The sequence below is a fragment of the Stegodyphus dumicola genome, chromosome 2 (genome assembly GCF_044657685.1).
Source record: "Stegodyphus dumicola isolate Sdum_Otavi_A_Nest chromosome 2, ASM4465768v1".
Classification (NCBI taxonomy): Eukaryota; Metazoa; Arthropoda; class Arachnida; order Araneae; family Eresidae; genus Stegodyphus; species Stegodyphus dumicola.
Window position 1 is genome coordinate 179,900,374 of NC_140769.1, and position 21,401 is coordinate 179,921,774.

Genomic DNA, 21,401 nt, shown 5'->3' on the forward strand with positions numbered 1-21,401 from the left:
ACTCTATAAGCTTCATCTGGAACTCGCTAAATCATATCCAAAATTCACTGCCCTTGAACAAAAGTCTTGGTCTAGAACGGAGAATGCAGTTAACCGTCATAAAAACACACTTGCAGTTAAATTCGAAAAACTTCTTTTACAGTCTTCCAGTTCAAGTAGTTCAAAAAATCTTCCCATTGTAAACATCAAGCCAATAGTTAATATTTCTAATGTTAGTCTTTCAGAAGAACAAGAGAGAATTCTAAAATATAATTTTAACTTCTCACAAACCTGTAAACCCTCGATTCCAAAGATTTTGGCTCCTATCGAAAAAGCTTTCAAGTTCAGTAAAGTTTCAGATTCACAGAAAGAAATGATTAGGCAACTTATCGCTCATAATGTGAAATTCAATAATAAACCTTTGAAACCAAATCTAACTGCGAGAGAAAGAGCTACAATGCGCGAAATTCATTCTAACCCGGATATTATCATTTCAAAAGCCGACAAAGGCGGCCAGATAGTCGTCATGGATAAGAACACTTACATCGATGGTGTCACTAAACTCTTAAACGAAGGACCATATAATCCGATCCCTAAAGATCCTTCACCTTCGGACTTATCCAAAATAAAAACTGCGATCAAATCTTCGCAAATCATTTCAAGCAACTTAAAACATTCGCTTATCCCATCTGTTGCGAATTGTGCCAGATTATATGCTCTTCCCAAAATTCATAAAAGTGGTATTCCTTTCCGCCCTATTGTATCAAATTTAGGTACTGCCTCGTATCCTTTAGCTAAATATTTGGTTTCTAGATTTTCCACTCTATTAGACAATAACATTTACACCATAAAAAATTCTATAGAGTTTGTAAAAAAGGTTAAAAACATATCTCCTAGTAATTTACTCATGGTTTCTTTTGATGTAAAATCATTATTCACCAATGTCCCAGTGGAGGGTGCATTAGGATGTCTAGAAACCAGACTCTGCGAATTTCATTTCTCTTGCATCGAAATTGAGGAGCTAATTTCTCTTACTCAACTCTGTTTGAAACAAACACATTTTGTTTTCCAAAATAAATATTACAAACAAACTGAGGGATTAGCCATGGGAAGCCCCCTCAGTCCCATCCTGGCTGATATCTACATGCATTATTATGAATCAAAATTGTTTGAAACTTTAAACTTCCCGGCATGGTTCCGCTACGTAGACGATACTTTTACCCTGTTTGAAGGTAATAAAGATGATTTAAATAAAGTTCTTTCAACAATGAATTCTATTGATCCTGCTATTCAGTTCACTTTTGAACTTGAGACTTGCAATTCTCTTCCGTTTCTCGACATTCTGGTCACACGTAACAACTTCAGTACTACAGTTTACCGTAAACCTTCATCGGTTTGCCTTCCACCACACTTTAAATCATGTCATCCGACTAAACAAAAGTTAGCTTCATTTTATTCCTATGTTTTTCGTGCTCTTCAAGTTTGCTCCTCCAAATTAGCCCTTGATGAAGAACTAAATTATTTAAAAGCAATAGCTATTGACAGGGGCTTTTCACCCAACATTATTAATCAAGCAGTTAAAAAATTCTCATCTGAACACACTAAAAGCCACACTCTTATTTTAGGAGATTATAAAAATTCTGTTGTCATTCCCTTCTTTCCATCAATTAGCTATAAAGTTGCACATATTTTGCAGAAATTTAACTTTCGGGTTGTTTATTCTCCCATCAATAAAATTCCAACTTCTATACTCAAGGACCCCATTCCGGATATGAATTCCTGGGGTATTTATAGGATTCCTTGCCAGTGTGGTTTAATTTACATTGGCCAAACTAAGAGAGCCTTAAAATTTCGCGTCGAAGAACATGAGGCATATGTTAGAAAAAAGGAAACACAGAAGTCTTCTGTTGCTCAACATTGTTGGTCCGAAAATCACACTTTCAATTTTTCTGCTGCCAAAATTATTCAAAAAACATCTTCCATTGGAGAACTGGATTTTCTAGAGGCATTTCACATTCATAAAAATCTTTCTGTTCTAGTTAACGATCCTAATTCCAATCCAAATTTGCCTTCGGCTTTTAGAGAAATTATGTTTTAGTTCTGGTTTCGCCAACAGATGGCGCCACTTGCTTATTCTTGTCCAGGCTTTCTTATCTTATCTAATCATTATTTCCTATCTTGTTCATTTGCGGTTTTGCAGCTGAAGATGATGGTTCGGTAAAACCATCGAAACTAGTCCTGTGAAAATTTTGTAGGTATAACGCTGATTTTTGTTGTTTGACTTCTGAATTAGTATTTATTTGGCGTGTTATTGTGTCTTAATTATAGAAGCCCCAAACAGGCTTACATTTTGCTTTCTTTTTTGCACGTGGTGTGGCCGCCATTTTGTGATTGTAGGAGTTTCGGTGAGTACATTTTTGCAATTTTCAAGTTATGTTTATGTTTTGTACATTTAGATATTGTGCTTTGCTTGTCTGATTTCATGCATTTTGCTTACAAACGTTTTGTTTTCTATTCATTTCAGTGAGGGATTTTTCTGTGTTTTGTGTGTACTTTATTATTGCCCAGTTAATTTAGTTTGATTTTTGCATTGTTTATCATGCCTTCATCCGTTAATCGTTTCACTAAATTACGCCTGAAACGGCAAAAATTCCTGAATCATCTTGACTTTTTACTTAAATGTAAATGTAAAAAATTGATCCCCAATTTTATTCAAATCAAATCTAATCAAAAACCTTCGAGTCGCGTTTCAAGAATTCTGTTAAATTGCAAGCTTGCCTTACTTCGGTCCGTGATAAGGGATACACGTCAACAATTGTCCAAAATTGAACATGAACTCTATAAGCTTCATCTGGAACTCGCTAAATCATATCCAAAATTCACTGCCCTTGAACAAAAGTCTTGGTCTAGAACGGAGAATGCAGTTAACCGTCATAAAAACACACTTGCAGTTAAATTCGAAAAACTTCTTTTACAGTCTTCCAGTTCAAGTAGTTCAAAAAATCTTCCCATTGTAAACATCAAGCCAATAGTTAATATTTCTAATGTTAGTCTTTCAGAAGAACAAGAGAGAATTCTAAAATATAATTTTAACTTCTCACAAACCTGTAAACCCTCGATTCCAAAGATTTTGGCTCCTATCGAAAAAGCTTTCAAGTTCAGTAAAGTTTCAGATTCACAGAAAGAAATGATTAGGCAACTTATCGCTCATAATGTGAAATTCAATAATAAACCTTTGTAACCAAATCTAACTGCGAGAGAAAGAGCTACAATGCGCGAAATTCATTCTAACCCGGATATTATCATTTCAAAGGCCGACAAAGGCGGCCAGATAGTCGTCATGGATAAGAACACTTACATCGATGGTGTCACTAAACTCTTAAACGAAGGACCATATAATCCGATCCCTAAAGATCCTTCACCTTCGGACTTATCCAAAATAAAAACTGCGATCAAATCTTCGCAAATCATTTCAAGCAACTTAAAACATTCGCTTATCCCATCTGTTGCGAATTGTGCCAGATTATATGCTCTTCCCAAAATTCATAAAAGTGGTATTCCTTTCCGCCCTATTGTATCAAATTTAGGTACTGCCTCGTATCCTTTAGCTAAATATTTGGTTTCTAGATTTTCCACTCTATTAGACAATAACATTTACACCATAAAAAATTCTATAGAGTTTGTAAAAAAGGTTAAAAACATATCTCCTAGTAATTTACTCATGGTTTCTTTTGATGTAAAATCATTATTCACCAATGTCCCAGTGGAGGGTGCATTAGGATGTCTAGAAACCAGACTCTGCGAATTTCATTTCTCTTGCATCGAAATTGAGGAGCTAATTTCTCTTACTCAACTCTGTTTGAAACAAACACATTTTGTTTTCCAAAATAAATATTACAAACAAACTGAGGGATTAGCCATGGGAAGCCCCCTCAGTCCCATCCTGGCTGATATCTACATGCATTATTATGAATCAAAATTGTTTGAAACTTTAAACTTCCCGGCATGGTTCCGCTACGTAGACGATACTTTTACCCTGTTTGAAGGTAATAAAGATGATTTAAATAAAGTTCTTTCAACAATGAATTCTATTGATCCTGCTATTCAGTTCACTTTTGAACTTGAGACTTGCAATTCTCTTCCGTTTCTCGACATTCTGGTCACACGTAACAACTTCAGTACTACAGTTTACCGTAAACCTTCATCGGTTTGCCTTCCACCACACTTTAAATCATGTCATCCGACTAAACAAAAGTTAGCTTCATTTTATTCCTATGTTTTTCGTGCTCTTCAAGTTTGCTCCTCCAAATTAGCCCTTGATGAAGAACTAAATTATTTAAAAGCAATAGCTATTGACAGGGGCTTTTCACCCAACATTATTAATCAAGCAGTTAAAAAATTCTCATCTGAACACACTAAAAGCCACACTCTTATTTTAGGAGATTATAAAAATTCTGTTGTCATTCCCTTCTTTCCATCAATTAGCTATAAAGTTGCACATATTTTGCAGAAATTTAACTTTCGGGTTGTTTATTCTCCCATCAATAAAATTCCAACTTCTATACTCAAGGACCCCATTCCGGATATGAATTCCTGGGGTATTTATAGGATTCCTTGCCAGTGTGGTTTAATTTACATTGGCCAAACTAAGAGAGCCTTAAAATTTCGCGTCGAAGAACATGAGGCATATGTTAGAAAAAAGGAAACACAGAAGTCTTCTGTTGCTCAACATTGTTGGTCCGAAAATCACACTTTCAATTTTTCTGCTGCCAAAATTATTCAAAAAACATCTTCCATTGGAGAACTGGATTTTCTAGAGGCATTTCACATTCATAAAAATCTTTCTGTTCTAGTTAACGATCCTAATTCCAATCCAAATTTGCCTTCGGCTTTTAGAGAAATTATGTTTTAGTTCTGGTTTCGCCAACAGATGGCGCCACTTGCTTATTCTTGTCCAGGCTTTCTTATCTTATCTAATCATTATTTCCTATCTTGTTCATTTGCGGTTTTGCAGCTGAAGATGATGGTTCGGTAAAACCATCGAAACTAGTCCTGTGAAAATTTTGTAGGTATAACGCTGATTTTTGTTGTTTGACTTCTGAATTAGTATTTATTTGGCGTGTTATTGTGTCTTAATTATAGAAGCCCCAAACAGGCTTACATTTTGCTTTCTTTTTTGCACGTGGTGTGGCCGCCATTTTGTGATTGTAGGAGTTTCGGTGAGTACATTTTTGCAATTTTCAAGTTATGTTTATGTTTTGTACATTTAGATATTGTGCTTTGCTTGTCTGATTTCATGCATTTTGCTTACAAACGTTTTGTTTTCTATTCATTTCAGTGAGGGATTTTTCTGTGTTTTGTGTGTACTTTATTATTGCCCAGTTAATTTAGTTTGATTTTTGCATTGTTTATCATGCCTTCATCCGTTAATCGTTTCACTAAATTACGCCTGAAACGGCAAAAATTCCTGAATCATCTTGACTTTTTACTTAAATGTAAATGTAAAAAATTGATCCCCAATTTTATTCAAATCAAATCTAATCAAAAACCTTCGAGTCGCGTTTCAAGAATTCTGTTAAATTGCAAGCTTGCCTTACTTCGGTCCGTGATAAGGGATACACGTCAACAATTGTCCAAAATTGAACATGAACTCTATAAGCTTCATCTGGAACTCGCTAAATCATATCCAAAATTCACTGCCCTTGAACAAAAGTCTTGGTCTAGAACGGAGAATGCAGTTAACCGTCATAAAAACACCCTTGCAGTTAAATTCGAAAAACTTCTTTTACAGTCTTCCAGTTCAAGTAGTTCAAAAAATCTTCCCATTGTAAACATCAAGCCAATAGTTAATATTTCTAATGTTAGTCTTTCAGAAGAACAAGAGAGAATTCTAAAATATAATTTTAACTTCTCACAAACCTGTAAACCCTCGATTCCAAAGATTTTGGCTCCTATCGAAAAAGCTTTCAAGTTCAGTAAAGTTTCAGATTCACAGAAAGAAATGATTAGGCAACTTATCGCTCATAATGTGAAATTCAATAATAAACCTTTGAAACCAAATCTAACTGCGAGAGAAAGAGCTACAATGCGCGAAATTCATTCTAACCCGGATATTATCATTTCAAAGGCCGACAAAGGCGGCCAGATAGTCGTCATGGATAAGAACACTTACATCGATGGTGTCACTAAACTCTTAAACGAAGGACCATATAATCCGATCCCTAAAGATCCTTCACCTTCGGACTTATCCAAAATAAAAACTGCGATCAAATCTTCGCAAATCATTTCAAGCAACTTAAAACATTCGCTTATCCCATCTGTTGCGAATTGTGCCAAAATTCATAAAAGTGGTATTCCTTTCCGCCCTATTGTATCAAATTTAGGCACTGCCTCGTATCCTTTAGCTAAATATTTGGTTTCTAGATTTTCCACTCTATTAGACAATAACATTTACACCATAAAAAATTTAATAGAGTTTGTAAAAAAGGTTAAAAACATATCTCCTAGTAATTTACTCATGGTTTCTTTTGATGTAAAATCATTATTCACCAATGTCCCAGTGGAGGGTGCATTAAGATGTCTAGAAACCAGACTCCGCGAATTTCATTTCTCTTGCATCGAAATTGAGGAGCTAATTTCTCTCACTCAACTCTGTTTGAAACAAACACATTTTGTTTTCCAAAATAAATATTACAAACAAACTGAGGGATTAGCCATGGGAAGCCCCCTCAGTCCCATCCTGGCTGATATCTACATGCATTATTATGAATCAAAATTGTTTGAAACTTTAAACTTCCCGGCATGGTTCCGCTACGTAGACGATACTTTTACCCTGTTTGAAGGTAATAAAGATGATTTAAATAAAGTTCTTTCAACAATGAATTCTATTGATCCTGCTATTCAGTTCACTTTTGAACTTGAGACTTGCAATTCTCTTCCGTTTCTCGACATTCTGGTCACACGTAACACATCCAACTTCAGTACTACAGTTTACCGTAAACCTTCATCGGTTTGCCTTCCACCACACTTTAAATCATGTCATCCGACTAAACAAAAGTTAGCTTCATTTTATTCCTATGTTTTTCGTGCTCTTCAAGTTTGCTCCTCCAAATTAGCCCTTGATGAAGAACTAAATTATTTAAAAGCAATAGCTATTGACAGGGGCTTTTCACCCAACATTATTAATCAAGCAGTTAAAAAATTCTCATCTGAACACACTAAAAGCCACACTCTTATTTTAGGAGATTATAAAAATTCTGTTGTCATTCCCTTCTTTCCATCAATTAGCTATAAAGTTGCACATATTTTGCAGAAATTTAACTTTCGGGTTGTTTATTCTCCCATCAATAAAATTCCAACTTCTATACTCAAGGACCCCATTCCGGATATGAATTCCTGGGGTATTTATAGGATTCCTTGCCAGTGTGGTTTAATTTACATTGGCCAAACTAAGAGAGCCTTAAAATTTCGCGTCGAAGAACATGAGGCATATGTTAGAAAAAAGGAAACACAGAAGTCTTCTGTTGCTCAACATTGTTGGTCCGAAAATCACACTTTCAATTTTTCTGCTGCCAAAATTATTCAAAAAACATCTTCCATTGGAGAACTGGATTTTCTAGAGGCATTTCACATTCATAAAAATCTTTCTGTTCTAGTTAACGATCCTAATTCCAATCCAAATTTGCCTTCGGCTTTTAGAGAAATTATGTTTTAGTTCTGGTTTCGCCAACAGATGGCGCCACTTGCTTATTCTTGTCCAGGCTTTCTTATCTTATCTAATCATTATTTCCTATCTTGTTCATTTGCGGTTTTGCAGCTGAAGATGATGGTTCGGTAAAACCATCGAAACTAGTCCTGTGAAAATTTTGTAGGTATAACGCTGATTTTTGTTGTTTGACTTCTGAATTAGTATTTATTTGGCGTGTTATTGTGTCTTAATTATAGAAGCCCCAAACAGGCTTACATTTTGCTTTCTTTTTTGCACGTGGTGTGGCCGCCATTTTGTGATTGTAGGAGTTTCGGTGAGTACATTTTTGCAATTTTCAAGTTATGTTTATGTTTTGTACATTTAGATATTGTGCTTTGCTTGTCTGATTTCATGCATTTTGCTTACAAACGTTTTGTTTTCTATTCATTTCAGTGAGGGATTTTTCTGTGTTTTGTGTGTACTTTATTATTGCCCAGTTAATTTAGTTTGATTTTTGCATTGTTTATCATGCCTTCATCCGTTAATCGTTTCACTAAATTACGCCTGAAACGGCAAAAATTCCTGAATCATCTTGACTTTTTACTTAAATGTAAATGTAAAAAATTGATCCCCAATTTTATTCAAATCAAATCTAATCAAAAACCTTCGAGTCGCGTTTCAAGAATTCTGTTAAATTGCAAGCTTGCCTTACTTCGGTCCGTGATAAGGGATACACGTCAACAATTGTCCAAAATTGAACATGAACTCTATAAGCTTCATCTGGAACTCGCTAAATCATATCCAAAATTCACTGCCCTTGAACAAAAGTCTTGGTCTAGAACGGAGAATGCAGTTAACCGTCATAAAAACACCCTTGCAGTTAAATTCGAAAAACTTCTTTTACAGTCTTCCAGTTCAAGTAGTTCAAAAAATCTTCCCATTGTAAACATCAAGCCAATAGTTAATATTTCTAATGTTAGTCTTTCAGAAGAACAAGAGAGAATTCTAAAATATAATTTTAACTTCTCACAAACCTGTAAACCCTCGATTCCAAAGATTTTGGCTCCTATCGAAAAAGCTTTCAAGTTCAGTAAAGTTTCAGATTCACAGAAAGAAATGATTAGGCATCTTATCGCTCATAATGTGAAATTCAATAATAAACCTTTGAAATCAAATCTAACTGCGAGAGAAAGAGCTACAATGCGCGAAATTCATTCTAACCCGGATATTATCATTTCAAAGGCCGACAAAGGCGGCCAGATAGTCGTCATGGATAAGAACACTTACATCGATGGTGTCACTAAACTCTTAAACGAAGGACCATATAATCCGATCCCTAAAGATCCTTCACCTTCGGACTTATCCAAAATAAAAACTGCGATCAAATCTTCGCAAATCATTTCAAGCAACTTAAAACATTCGCTTATCCCATCTGTTGCGAATTGTGCCAAAATTCATAAAAGTGGTATTCCTTTCCGCCCTATTGTATCAAATTTAGGCACTGCCTCGTATCCTTTAGCTAAATATTTGGTTTCTAGATTTTCCACTCTATTAGACAATAACATTTACACCATAAAAAATTTAATAGAGTTTGTAAAAAAGGTTAAAAACATATCTCCTAGTAATTTACTCATGGTTTCTTTTGATGTAAAATCATTATTCACCAATGTCCCAGTGGAGGGTGCATTAAGATGTCTAGAAACCAGACTCCGCGAATTTCATTTCTCTTGCATCGAAATTGAGGAGCTAATTTCTCTCACTCAACTCTGTTTGAAACAAACACATTTTGTTTTCCAAAATAAATATTACAAACAAACTGAGGGATTAGCCATGGGAAGCCCCCTCAGTCCCATCCTGGCTGATATCTACATGCATTATTATGAATCAAAATTGTTTGAAACTTTAAACTTCCCGGCATGGTTCCGCTACGTAGACGATACTTTTACCCTGTTTGAAGGTAATAAAGATGATTTAAATAAAGTTCTTTCAACAATGAATTCTATTGATCCTGCTATTCAGTTCACTTTTGAACTTGAGACTTGCAATTCTCTTCCGTTTCTCGACATTCTGGTCACACGTAACACATCCAACTTCAGTACTACAGTTTACCGTAAACCTTCATCGGTTTGCCTTCCACCACACTTTAAATCATGTCATCCGACTAAACAAAAGTTAGCTTCATTTTATTCCTATGTTTTTCGTGCTCTTCAAGTTTGCTCCTCCAAATTAGCCCTTGATGAAGAACTAAATTATTTAAAAGCAATAGCTATTGACAGGGGCTTTTCACCCAACATTATTAATCAAGCAGTTAAAAAATTCTCATCTGAACACACTAAAAGCCACACTCTTATTTTAGGAGATTATAAAAATTCTGTTGTCATTCCCTTCTTTCCATCAATTAGCTATAAAGTTGCACATATTTTGCAGAAATTTAACTTTCGGGTTGTTTATTCTCCCATCAATAAAATTCCAACTTCTATACTCAAGGACCCCATTCCGGATATGAATTCCTGGGGTATTTATAGGATTCCTTGCCAGTGTGGTTTAATTTACATTGGCCAAACTAAGAGAGCCTTAAAATTTCGCGTCGAAGAACATGAGGCATATGTTAGAAAAAAGGAAACACAGAAGTCTTCTGTTGCTCAACATTGTTGGTCCGAAAATCACACTTTCAATTTTTCTGCTGCCAAAATTATTCAAAAAACATCTTCCATTGGAGAACTGGATTTTCTAGAGGCATTTCACATTCATAAAAATCTTTCTGTTCTAGTTAACGATCCTAATTCCAATCCAAATTTGCCTTCGGCTTTTAGAGAAATTATGTTTTAGTTCTGGTTTCGCCAACAGATGGCGCCACTTGCTTATTCTTGTCCAGGCTTTCTTATCTTATCTAATCATTATTTCCTATCTTGTTCATTTGCGGTTTTGCAGCTGAAGATGATGGTTCGGTAAAACCATCGAAACTAGTCCTGTGAAAATTTTGTAGGTATAACGCTGATTTTTGTTGTTTGACTTCTGAATTAGTATTTATTTGGCGTGTTATTGTGTCTTAATTATAGAAGCCCCAAACAGGCTTACATTTTGCTTTCTTTTTTGCACGTGGTGTGGCCGCCATTTTGTGATTGTAGGAGTTTCGGTGAGTACATTTTTGCAATTTTCAAGTTATGTTTATGTTTTGTACATTTAGATATTGTGCTTTGCTTGTCTGATTTCATGCATTTTGCTTACAAACGTTTTGTTTTCTATTCATTTCAGTGAGGGATTTTTCTGTGTTTTGTGTGTACTTTATTATTGCCCAGTTAATTTAGTTTGATTTTTGCATTGTTTATCATGCCTTCATCCGTTAATCGTTTCACTAAATTACGCCTGAAACGGCAAAAATTCCTGAATCATCTTGACTTTTTACTTAAATGTAAATGTAAAAAATTGATCCCCAATTTTATTCAAATCAAATCTAATCAAAAACCTTCGAGTCGCGTTTCAAGAATTCTGTTAAATTGCAAGCTTGCCTTACTTCGGTCCGTGATAAGGGATACACGTCAACAATTGTCCAAAATTGAACATGAACTCTATAAGCTTCATCTGGAACTCGCTAAATCATATCCAAAATTCACTGCCCTTGAACAAAAGTCTTGGTCTAGAACGGAGAATGCAGTTAACCGTCATAAAAACACCCTTGCAGTTAAATTCGAAAAACTTCTTTTACAGTCTTCCAGTTCAAGTAGTTCAAAAAATCTTCCCATTGTAAACATCAAGCCAATAGTTAATATTTCTAATGTTAGTCTTTCAGAAGAACAAGAGAGAATTCTAAAATATAATTTTAACTTCTCACAAACCTGTAAACCCTCGATTCCAAAGATTTTGGCTCCTATCGAAAAAGCTTTCAAGTTCAGTAAAGTTTCAGATTCACAGAAAGAAATGATTAGGCATCTTATCGCTCATAATGTGAAATTCAATAATAAACCTTTGAAATCAAATCTAACTGCGAGAGAAAGAGCTACAATGCGCGAAATTCATTCTAACCCGGATATTATCATTTCAAAGGCCGACAAAGGCGGCCAGATAGTCGTCATGGATAAGAACACTTACATCGATGGTGTCACTAAACTCTTAAACGAAGGACCATAAAATCCGATCCCTAAAGATCCTTCACCTTCGGACTTATCCAAAATAAAAACTGCGATCAAATCTTCGCAAATCATTTCAAGCAACTTAAAACATTCGCTTATCCCATCTGTTGCGAATTGTGCCAAAATTCATAAAAGTGGTATTCCTTTCCGCCCTATTGTATCAAATTTAGGCACTGCCTCGTATCCTTTAGCTAAATATTTGGTTTCTAGATTTTCCACTCTATTAGACAATAACATTTACACCATAAAAAATTTAATAGAGTTTGTAAAAAAGGTTAAAAACATATCTCCTAGTAATTTACTCATGGTTTCTTTTGATGTAAAATCATTATTCACCAATGTCCCAGTGGAGGGTGCATTAAGATGTCTAGAAACCAGACTCCGCGAATTTCATTTCTCTTGCATCGAAATTGAGGAGCTAATTTCTCTCACTCAACTCTGTTTGAAACAAACACATTTTGTTTTCCAAAATAAATATTACAAACAAACTGAGGGATTAGCCATGGGAAGCCCCCTCAGTCCCATCCTGGCTGATATCTACATGCATTATTATGAATCAAAATTGTTTGAAACTTTAAACTTCCCGGCATGGTTCCGCTACGTAGACGATACTTTTACCCTGTTTGAAGGTAATAAAGATGATTTAAATAAAGTTCTTTCAACAATGAATTCTATTGATCCTGCTATTCAGTTCACTTTTGAACTTGAGACTTGCAATTCTCTTCCGTTTCTCGACATTCTGGTCACACGTAACACATCCAACTTCAGTACTACAGTTTACCGTAAACCTTCATCGGTTTGCCTTCCACCACACTTTAAATCATGTCATCCGACTAAACAAAAGTTAGCTTCATTTTATTCCTATGTTTTTCGTGCTCTTCAAGTTTGCTCCTCCAAATTAGCCCTTGATGAAGAACTAAATTATTTAAAAGCAATAGCTATTGACAGGGGCTTTTCACCCAACATTATTAATCAAGCAGTTAAAAAATTCTCATCTGAACACACTAAAAGCCACACTCTTATTTTAGGAGATTATAAAAATTCTGTTGTCATTCCCTTCTTTCCATCAATTAGCTATAAAGTTGCACATATTTTGCAGAAATTTAACTTTCGGGTTGTTTATTCTCCCATCAATAAAATTCCAACTTCTATACTCAAGGACCCCATTCCGGATATGAATTCCTGGGGTATTTATAGGATTCCTTGCCAGTGTGGTTTAATTTACATTGGCCAAACTAAGAGAGCCTTAAAATTTCGCGTCGAAGAACATGAGGCATATGTTAGAAAAAAGGAAACACAGAAGTCTTCTGTTGCTCAACATTGTTGGTCCGAAAATCACACTTTCAATTTTTCTGCTGCCAAAATTATTCAAAAAACATCTTCCATTGGAGAACTGGATTTTCTAGAGGCATTTCACATTCATAAAAATCTTTCTGTTCTAGTTAACGATCCTAATTCCAATCCAAATTTGCCTTCGGCTTTTAGAGAAATTATGTTTTAGTTCTGGTTTCGCCAACAGATGGCGCCACTTGCTTATTCTTGTCCAGGCTTTCTTATCTTATCTAATCATTATTTCCTATCTTGTTCATTTGCGGTTTTGCAGCTGAAGATGATGGTTCGGTAAAACCATCGAAACTAGTCCTGTGAAAATTTTGTAGGTATAACGCTGATTTTTGTTGTTTGACTTCTGAATTAGTATTTATTTGGCGTGTTATTGTGTCTTAATTATAGAAGCCCCAAACAGGCTTACATTTTGCTTTCTTTTTTGCACGTGGTGTGGCCGCCATTTTGTGATTGTAGGAGTTTCGGTGAGTACATTTTTGCAATTTTCAAGTTATGTTTATGTTTTGTACATTTAGATATTGTGCTTTGCTTGTCTGATTTCATGCATTTTGCTTACAAACGTTTTGTTTTCTATTCATTTCAGTGAGGGATTTTTCTGTGTTTTGTGTGTACTTTATTATTGCCCAGTTAATTTAGTTTGATTTTTGCATTGTTTATCATGCCTTCATCCGTTAATCGTTTCACTAAATTACGCCTGAAACGGCAAAAATTCCTGAATCATCTTGACTTTTTACTTAAATGTAAATGTAAAAAATTGATCCCCAATTTTATTCAAATCAAATCTAATCAAAAACCTTCGAGTCGCGTTTCAAGAATTCTGTTAAATTGCAAGCTTGCCTTACTTCGGTCCGTGATAAGGGATACACGTCAACAATTGTCCAAAATTGAACATGAACTCTATAAGCTTCATCTGGAACTCGCTAAATCATATCCAAAATTCACTGCCCTTGAACAAAAGTCTTGGTCTAGAACGGAGAATGCAGTTAACCGTCATAAAAACACCCTTGCAGTTAAATTCGAAAAACTTCTTTTACAGTCTTCCAGTTCAAGTAGTTCAAAAAATCTTCCCATTGTAAACATCAAGCCAATAGTTAATATTTCTAATGTTAGTCTTTCAGAAGAACAAGAGAGAATTCTAAAATATAATTTTAACTTCTCACAAACCTGTAAACCCTCGATTCCAAAGATTTTGGCTCCTATCGAAAAAGCTTTCAAGTTCAGTAAAGTTTCAGATTCACAGAAAGAAATGATTAGGCATCTTATCGCTCATAATGTGAAATTCAATAATAAACCTTTGAAATCAAATCTAACTGCGAGAGAAAGAGCTACAATGCGCGAAATTCATTCTAACCCGGATATTATCATTTCAAAGGCCGACAAAGGCGGCCAGATAGTCGTCATGGATAAGAACACTTACATCGATGGTGTCACTAAACTCTTAAACGAAGGACCATATAATCCGATCCCTAAAGATCCTTCACCTTCGGACTTATCCAAAATAAAAACTGCGATCAAATCTTCGCAAATCATTTCAAGCAACTTAAAACATTCGCTTATCCCATCTGTTGCGAATTGTGCCAAAATTCATAAAAGTGGTATTCCTTTCCGCCCTATTGTATCAAATTTAGGTACTGCCTCGTATCCTTTAGCTAAATATTTGGTTTCTAGATTTTCCACTCTATTAGACAATAACATTTACACCATAAAAAATTTAATAGAGTTTGTAAAAAAGGTTAAAAACATATCTCCTAGTAATTTACTCATGGTTTCTTTTGATGTAAAATCATTATTCACCAATGTCCCAGTGGAGGGTGCATTAAGATGTCTAGAAACCAGACTCCGCGAATTTCATTTCTCTTGCATCGAAATTGAGGAGCTAATTTCTCTCACTCAACTCTGTTTGAAACAAACACATTTTGTTTTCCAAAATAAATATTACAAACAAACTGAGGGATTAGGCATGGGAAGCCCCCTCAGTCCCATCCTGGCTGATATCTACATGCATTATTATGAATCAAAATTGTTTGAAACTTTAAACTTCCCGGCATGGTTCCGCTACGTAGACGATACTTTTACCCTGTTTGAAGGTAATAAAGATGATTTAAATAAAGTTCTTTCAACAATGAATTCTATTGATCCTGCTATTCAGTTCACTTTTGAACTTGAGACTTGCAATTCTCTTCCGTTTCTCGACATTCTGGTCACACGTAACAACTTCAGTACTACAGTTTACCGTAAACCTTCATCGGTTTGCCTTCCACCACACTTTAAATCATGTCATCCGACTAAACAAAAGTTAGCTTCATTTTATTCCTATGTTTTTCGTGCTCTTCAAGTTTGCTCCTCCAAATTAGCCCTTGATGAAGAACTAAATTATTTAAAATCAATAGCTATTGACAGGGGCTTTTCACCCAACATTATTAATCAAGCAGTTAAAAAATTCTCATCTGAACACACTGAAAGCCACACTCTTATTTTAGGAGATTATAAAAATTCTGTTGTCATTCCCTTCTTTCCATCAATTAGCTATAAAGTTGCACATATTTTGCAGAAATTTAACTTTCGGGTTGTTTATTCTCCCATCAATAAAATTCCAACTTCTATACTCAAGGACCCCATTCCGGATATGAATTCCTGGGGTATTTATAGGATTCCTTGCCAGTGTGGTTTAATTTACATTGGCCAAACTAAGAGAGCCTTAAAATTTCGCGTCGAAGAACATGAGGCATATGTTAGAAAAAAGGAAACACAGAAGTCTTCTGTTGCTCAACATTGTTGGTCCGAAAATCACACTTTCAATTTTTCTGCTGCCAAAATTATTCAAAAAACATCTTCCATTGGAGAACTGGATTTTCTAGAGGCATTTCACATTCATAAAAATCTTTCTGTTCTAGTTAACGATCCTAATTCCAATCCAAATTTGCCTTCGGCTTTTAGAGAAATTATGTTTTAGTTCTGGTTTCGCCAACAGATGGCGCCACTTGCTTATTCTTGTCCAGGCTTTCTTATCTTATCTAATCATTATTTCCTATCTTGTTCATTTGCGGTTTTGCAGCTGAAGATGATGGTTCGGTAAAACCATCGAAACTAGTCCTGTGAAAATTTTGTAGGTATAACGCTGATTTTTGTTGTTTGACTTCTGAATTAGTATTTATTTGGCGTGTTATTGTGTCTTAATTATAGAAGCCCCAAACAGGCTTACATTTTGCTTTCTTTTTTGCACGTGGTGTGGCCGCCATTTTGTGATTGTAGGAGTTTCGGTGAGTACATTTTTGCAATTTTCAAGTTATGTTTATGTTTTGTACATTTAGATATTGTGCTTTGCTTGTCTGATTTCATGCATTTTGCTTACAAACGTTTTGTTTTCTATTCATTTCAGTGAGGGATTTTTCTGTGTTTTGTGTGTACTTTATTATTGCCCAGTTAATTTAGTTTGATTTTTGCATTGTTTATCATGCCTTCATCCGTTAATCGTTTCACTAAATTACGCCTGAAACGGCAAAAATTCCTGAATCATCTTGACTTTTTACTTAAATGTAAATGTAAAAAATTGATCCCCAATTTTATTCAAATCAAATCTAATCAAAAACCTTCGAGTCGCGTTTCAAGAATTCTGTTAAATTGCAAGCTTGCCTTACTTCGGTCCGTGATAAGGGATACACGTCAACAATTGTCCAAAATTGAACATGAACTCTATAAGCTTCATCTGGAACTCGCTAAATCATATCCAAAATTCACTGCCCTTGAACAAAAGTCTTGGTCTAGAACGGAGAATGCAGTTAACCGTCATAAAAACACCCTTGCAGTTAAATTCGAAAAACTTCTTTTACAGTCTTCCAGTTCAAGTAGTTCAAAAAATCTTCCCATTGTAAACATCAAGCCAATAGTTAATATTTCTAATGTTAGTCTTTCAGAAGAACAAGAGAGAATTCTAAAATATAATTTTAACTTCTCACAAACCTGTAAACCCTCGATTCCAAAGATTTTGGCTCCTATCGAAAAAGCTTTCAAGTTCAGTAAAGTTTCAGATTCACAGAAAGAAATGATTAGGCATCTTATCGCTCATAATGTGAAATTCAATAATAAACCTTTGAAATCAAATCTAACTGCGAGAGAAAGAGCTACAATGCGCGAAATTCATTCTAACCCGGATATTATCATTTCAAAGGCCGACAAAGGCGGCCAGATAGTCGTCATGGATAAGAACACTTACATCGATGGTGTCACTAAACTCTTAAACGAAGGACCATATAATCCGATCCCTAAAGATCCTTCACCTTCGGACTTATCCAAAATAAAAACTGCGATCAAATCTTCGCAAATCATTTCAAGCAACTTAAAACATTCGCTTATCCCATCTGTTGCGAATTGTGCCAAAATTCATAAAAGTGGTATTCCTTTCCGCCCTATTGTATCAAATTTAGGTACTGCCTCGTATCCTTTAGTTAAATATTTGGTTTCTAGATTTTCCACTCTATTAGACAATAACATTTACACCATAAAAAATTTAATAGAGTTTGTAAAAAAGGTTAAAAACATATCTCCTAGTAATTTACTCATGGTTTCTTTTGATGTAAAATCATTATTCACCAATGTCCCAGTGGAGGGTGCATTAAGATGTCTAGAAACCAGACTCCGCGAATTTCATTTCTCTTGCATCGAAATTGAGGAGCTAATTTCTCTCACTCAACTCTGTTTGAAACAAACACATTTTATTTTCCAAAATAAATATTACAAACAAACTGAGGGATTAGGCATGGGAAGCCCCCTCAGTCCCATCCTGGCTGATATCTACATGCATTATTCTGAATCAAAATTGTTTGAAACTTTAAACTTCCCGGCATGGTTCCGCTACGTAGACGATACTTTTACCCTGTTTGAAGGTAATAAAGATGATTTAAATAAAGTTCTTTCAACAATGAATTCTATTGATCCTGCTATTCAGTTCACTTTTGAACTTGAGACTTGCAATTCTCTTCCGTTTCTCGACATTCTGGTCACACGTAACAACTTCAGTACTACAGTTTACCGTAAACCTTCATCGGTTTGCCTTCCACCACACTTTAAATCATGTCATCCGACTAAACAAAAGTTAGCTTCATTTTATTCCTATGTTTTTCGTGCTCTTCAAGTTTGCTCCTCCAAATTAGCCCTTGATGAAGAACTAAATTATTTAAAAGCAATAGCTATTGACAGGGGCTTTTCACCCAACATTATTAATCAAGCAGTTAAAAAATTCTCATCTGAACACACTGAAAGCCACACTCTTATTTTAGGAGATTATAAAAATTCTGTTGTCATTCCCTTCTTTCCATCAATTAGCTATAAAGTTGCACATATTTTGCAGAAATTTAACTTTCGGGTTGTTTATTCTCCCATCAATAAAATTCCAACTTCTATACTCAAGGACCCCATTCCGGATATGAATTCCTGGGGTATTTATAGGATTCCTTGCCAGTGTGGTTTAATTTACATTGGCCAAACTAAGAGAGCCTTAAAATTTCGCGTCGAAGAACATGAGGCATAAGTTAGAAAAAAGGAAACACAGAAGTCTTCTGTTGCTCAACATTGTTGGTCCGAAAATCACACTTTCAATTTTTCTGCTGCCAAAATTATTCAAAAAACATCTTCCATTGGAGAACTGGATTTTCTAGAGGCATTTCACATTCATAAAAATCTTTCTGTTCTAGTTAACGATCCTAATTCCAATCCAAATTTGCCTTCGGCTTTTAGAGAAATTATGTTTTAGTTCTGGTTTCGCCAACAGATGGCGCCACTTGCTTATTCTTGTCCAGGCTTTCTTATCTTATCTAATCATTATTTCCTATCTTGTTCATTTGCGGTTTTGCAGCTGAAGATGATGGTTCGGTAAAACCATCGAAACTAGTCCTGTGAAAATTTTGTAGGTATAACGCTGATTTTTGTTGTTTGACTTCTGAATTAGTATTTATTTGGCGTGTTATTGTGTCTTAATTATAGAAGCCCCAAACAGGCTTACATTTTGCTTTCTTTTTTGCACGTGGTGTGGCCGCCATTTTGTGATTGTAGGAGTTTCGGTGAGTACATTTTTGCAATTTTCAAGTTATGTTTATGTTTTGTACATTTAGATATTGTGCTTTGCTTGTCTGATTTCATGCATTTTGCTTACAAACGTTTTGTTTTCTATTCATTTCAGTGAGGGATTTTTCTGTGTTTTGTGTGTACTTTATTATTGCCCAGTTAATTTAGTTTGATTTTTGCATTGTTTATCATGCCTTCATCCGTTAATCGTTTCACTAAATTACGCCTGAAACGGCAAAAATTCCTGAATCATCTTGACTTTTTACTTAAATGTAAATGTAAAAAATTGATCCCCAATTTTATTCAAATCAAATCTAATCAAAAACCTTCGAGTCGCGTTTCAAGAATTCTGTTAAATTGCAAGCTTGCCTTACTTCGGTCCGTGATAAGGGATACACGTCAACAATTGTCCAAAATTGAACATGAACTCTATAAGCTTCATCTGGAACTCGCTAAATCATATCCAAAATTCACTGCCCTTGAACAAAAGTCTTGGTCTAGAACGGAGAATGCAGTTAACCGTCATAAAAACACCCTTGCAGTTAAATTCGAAAAACTTCTTTTACAGTCTTCCAGTTCAAGTAGTTCAAAAAATCTTCCCATTGTAAACATCAAGCCAATAGTTAATATTTCTAATGTTAGTCTTTCAGAAAAACAAGAGAGAATTCTAAAATATAATTTTAACTTCTCACAAACCTGTAAACCCTCGATTCCAAAGATTTTGGCTCCTATCGAAAAAGCTTTCAAGTTCAGTAAAGTTTCAGATTCACAGAAAGAAATGATTAGGCATCTTATCGCTCATAATGTGAAATTCAATAATAAACCTTTGAAATCAAATCTAACTGCGAGAGAAAGAGCTACAATGCGCGAAATTCATTCTAACCCGGATATTATCATTTCAAAGGCCGACAAAGGCGGCCAGATAGTCGTCATGGATAAGAACACTTACATCGATGGTGTCACTAAACTCTTAAACGAAGGACCATATAATCCGATCCCTAAAGATCCTTCACCTTCGGACTTATCCAAAATAAAAACTGCGATCAAATCTTCGCAAATCATTTCAAGCAACTTAAAACATTCGCTTATCCCATCTGTTGCGAATTGTGCCAAAATTCATAAAAGTGGTATTCCTTTCCGCCCTATTGTATCAAATTTAGGTACTGCCTCGTATCCTTTAGCTAAATATTTGGTTTCTAGATTTTCCACTCTATTAGACAATAACATTTACACCATAAAAAATTTAATAGAGTTTGTAAAAAAGGTTAAAAACATATCTCCTAGTAATTTACTCATGGTTTCTTTTGATGTAAAATCATTATTCACCAATGTCCCAGTGGAGGGTGCATTAAGATGTCTAGAAACCAGACTCCGCGAATTTCATTTCTCTTGCATCGAAATTGAGGAGCTAATTTCTCTCACTCAACTCTGTTTGAAACAAACACATTTTGTTTTCCAAAATAAATATTACAAATAAACTGAGGGATTAGCCATGGGAAGCCCCCTCAGTCCCATCCTGGCTGATATCTACATGCATTATTATGAATCAAAATTGTTTGAAACTTTAAACTTCCCGGCATGGTTCCGCTACGTAGACGATACTTTTACCCTGTTTGAAGGTAATAAAGATGATTTAAATAAAGTTCTTTCAACAATGAATTCTATTGATCCTGCTATTCAGTTCACTTTTGAACTTGAGACTTGCAATTCTCTTCCGTTTCTCGACATTCTGGTCACACGTAACAACTTCAGTACTACAGTTTACCGTAAACCTTCATCAGTTTGCCTTCCACCACACTTTAAATCATGTCATCCGACTAAACAAAAGTTAGCTTCATTTTATTCCTATGTTTTTCGTGCTCTTCAAGTTTGCTCCTCCAAATTAGCCCTTGATGAAGAACTAAATTATTTAAAAGCAATAGCTATTGACAGGGGCTTTTCACCCAACATTATTAATCAAGCAGTTAAAAAATTCTCATCTGAACACACTAAAAGCCACACTCTTATTTTAGGAGATTATAAAAATTCTGTTGTCATTCCCTTCTTTCCATCAATTAGCTATAAAGTTGCACATATTTTGCAGAAATTTAACTTTCGGGTTGTTTATTCTCCCATCAATAAAATTCCAACTTCTATACTCAAGGACCCCATTCCGGATATGAATTCCTGGGGTATTTATAGGATTCCTTGCCAGTGTGGTT